Genomic DNA, 3,765 nt, shown 5'->3' on the forward strand with positions numbered 1-3,765 from the left:
TTCATATGATCATACTGATGGTCACATTTTTCTCTTTAGAGAAGCTATGATATTGCTTGGATAACTTGTCTGGTCCTAGACAAATAGTCCTTCCAGAATGTGGATGAGAGATCTACCTTGATCCATATGGAATGACCCTTTGGTAGAGATCCAGGGACTGGGTTTATTTGCAATTACTGCAGCATCTTGCAGGTTGGAAAACAGATTACCTTTCAATTTCCTTGGGCTGTGAGCCTGGTTACGTTTAGCGTGAGAAAGCCTGAAAAGTTTATGATTTCTTAAAGATTTAATTTACTTTGTGGCTCTTATATCAATATAAAATTAATAATGCACAACTATATTAAAGAAATTATTTTAGGATATTTTTCTCCCTTTCTCTTAAAATGATGAAATTCAGAGATATGTGCAGATCTTGCTTCATTTAGCAGTGTTTTGAGGGCCACAGTTTCCCCTAGTAATGTTTAGGGATACCCCCTTATTTGTTGATCAGGGTGGGTAAAGGCAAGACAGAATTAGGTTTATGGAGACTAGATGAGAACATTACATTACTCCAGAAATACAACACATCTAGAGGAGCTGTTCTTAATATCAATATCTGCAGCATTGTAAGACTGACCACACCAAGGACAACAATTACACAGTTTTTGTAAAGTTTGGTACAAAAATATTTGAAATGTGTGTGCATTGCTTTTGAAATTTTTTCTAGTTAGTATAACTTACTATTGAATAGAAACAACAGACTATAATGAAGTTTTTGTAATGTATGTAGAATAACCACATAATGAATACCTGTGTCTCCAGATACCTAGTTTTAGGAAGTAGACCTTTATGATGACTATGGAAACCACCTTTGTGACTTTCCCTGATTACATCTTCTTTCACACTCTTAACATTGACCATTGTGAGTTCTATGTTTTATTACCATTCTACTATCTTTGTGCTTTATTTTTTAATATGTTAATATAAGTCTGCTCATTTTGCAAGTTTTTGAATGTTATTCAAATAGAAACCGCCATATGTTTTTTGTAATTTCCTTTTCTGAGTAAAATTATTCTCCTGAAATTCTGCTATTGTTGTTTCTGTGTATTTTATTTATGTTTTCTAGCTGTACAGTATTACATCTCATGAGCATAATAAATTATTATTCCATCATAACCAGAAGTGAAAGTTTCCCTTTGTTTACCTTTAGTAAGTCATATTACTATTAAAAGTATTTTTTAATTAAAAGAAAATGGATTTTCTACTAATTTTATTATTTGTACTGTTGTTTTCATATTTTAAAAATTAACTACTTGTTTCTGGATTGCTAGTAAGAATGAAAATATCTGAGATTGCTTATTTGGGGCAAACATTCTTAAGGAAATAGTAAATTAAGATGCACTCATGGGGAGTGGAAAATTGTGGTTGTTTAACAATGGCTTATTTGGATGATATTTTTACAAATAAATGTATAGTTATGCATTTTTAAAAAATGTGGAGGAAAAAGGGGATTTTTTTTTTTTACTAACTATATACAACCCCACTTTTTTTTTTTTAAGATTTTATTTATTTACTTGAGAGAGAGAGCACAAGAAGGGGAAATAGCAGAGGAAGAGGGAGAAGCAGGCTCAGTGGGGAGCCCAATGCAAGACTCGATTCCAGGGCCCTGGGGTCATGACCTGAGCTGAAGGCAGACGCTTAACTGACTGAGCCACCCAGGCACCCCATATAGCCCCACTGTTTTTTTTTCATGGAACTCATTATCTTGACTGTACTATTGTAAATGGGTCAGATTTTTTTACCACCGTGACACACACATTATTTCTTAAGGCTGCCCTCTTTTTAAATTTTTTAAATAGACATTATTTTTTAGGGCAGTTTCTTTTTTTGTTTTAAAGATTTTATTTATTTATTTACTTATTTATTTATTTGAGAGACAGAGAGAGAATGTGTGTGCATGAGTGGGGGGAGGGGCAGAGGGAGAAGCAGACTCCCCGCTGAGCAGGGAGCATGATGTGGGGTTCCATCCCAGGACCCTGGGATCAGGACCTGAGCCGAAAGCAGATGCCACCCAAGTGCCTCAGGGCAGTTTTAAGTTCAGGGCAAAACTGAATGGAAATAAGGGGACTCTATACACCCCTGTCCTCACACATGCATTGCCTCCCTCATTAGTAACACCCTGCCCCAGAGTGTCCATTTGTTACGATCAATGAAACTACATTGACACATCGTTAGCACCCACAGTCCATAGTTTACAGTAGGGTTCACTCTTGGTGGTGAACCTTCCATGGGTTTGGACAAATGTAAAATGACGTGTATCCACCATTATGGTATACAGAATAGTTTCACTGCCCTAAAACTCTGCTGTACTCCACCTATCCATCCCTCCCTCCCTCAACCTCGGGCAACCACTGATCTTTTTACTGTATCCACAGTTTAGCCATTCCAGAATGTCATCTAGTGGGCATCAGACAGTATGTAGCCTTTTTACATTGGCTTCTTCCACTCAGTACCACATAATTTAGGGTTCCTCCAAGTTTTCCCATGGATTGATAGTTCCTTTCTTTTTTGCACTGAATAATATTCCATTGCCATGTACTTTAGTTTATCTCTCTATTGAAGAGCTTCTTATTACATCCCTGTTTCAACAATTATGAATAAAGCAGTACAGATGTTCTTGTAGCCTTAAATTTTCTACTCATTTGGGTAAATAACAAGAGATTGCTGAATTATATGATAAAAGTTTTGTAAGGAACTACCACACTGTCTTCCTAAGTGAGTGTACCCTTTGGTATTTCCATCAACCACCAGTGAGAGTTCCTGTTGCCCCACATCCTCACCAACATCGTGTGCTGTCACCTCTTCCTATTTTCCATGTCTGTTAGCACTTGTTATTATTTATTAAAAGAAACAGATTAAATGAAACAGCATGATAGTCTGAGGAAAAATAAATAAAACAGGAAATCCCAGTTGTGTTTACCTAAAGGGAAGAAGACAAGCGCTGGGACCACTCCACAACCATTTGCTGCCCCCTGCCCACTGGCACCTCTCCGGGGATCTCTGCTCTAGTGGGTCACCACAGGACAGCTGGACAAAGGAACCCACATGGGCAGGATCGGACACAGGCACCCCAGGAGGGGCACGCCGACCCCTCAGGGTTAAGGTGCTGATGGAGTCCCCAAAGGAGCCTGGGATTACAGTCACAAAGGTCCCCCTAATCCCAGTTTCAGAGAAAGTTTTCCTAAGTATGACATAAAGGTTACTAACCATAAAGTAAAATGAATTGAAATGCATGAAAATTAATAACATCTGTGTGTTGAGACACCATGAAAAATGAAAGGCAATAATGGGAGAACATATTTGACATACCTGCATCCAACAAATGACTCTACAGAGAAGAAAGAGAGAACTCCAAAAGTCAGTAAGAAAAACACAAGTCAACTTGTTTGAAAAATGGGCGGAGGGATGATGTGAACAGGCTGTTCACCAAACAAGAAAACCCAAGTGGCTGATAACCCTATGAAAAAGTGTTTCACTGCATTTGGCCTCAGGCAAGTGCAAATTAAAACCACAATGTCAGCCACAAAATGACAGAAATACCAAAACAGGGAATGGCAAGTGTTTACAAGAAAAAATGGAGGGAACAACAACAATCACCTGTTGCTGAAAAGTGTGTAAATTGGCAGAGTCACTTGGGCAAACTCTGTTAAGCATAACATGCATTATGACCCAATTACTTCACTCCCAGTTACACACCCAATAGCGATGCATACGTACAATTCAAAA

The sequence above is a fragment of the Phoca vitulina genome, unplaced genomic scaffold, assembly GCF_004348235.1.
Source record: "Phoca vitulina isolate PV1807 unplaced genomic scaffold, GSC_HSeal_1.0 scaffold34, whole genome shotgun sequence".
Taxonomy (NCBI): Eukaryota; Metazoa; Chordata; class Mammalia; order Carnivora; family Phocidae; genus Phoca; species Phoca vitulina.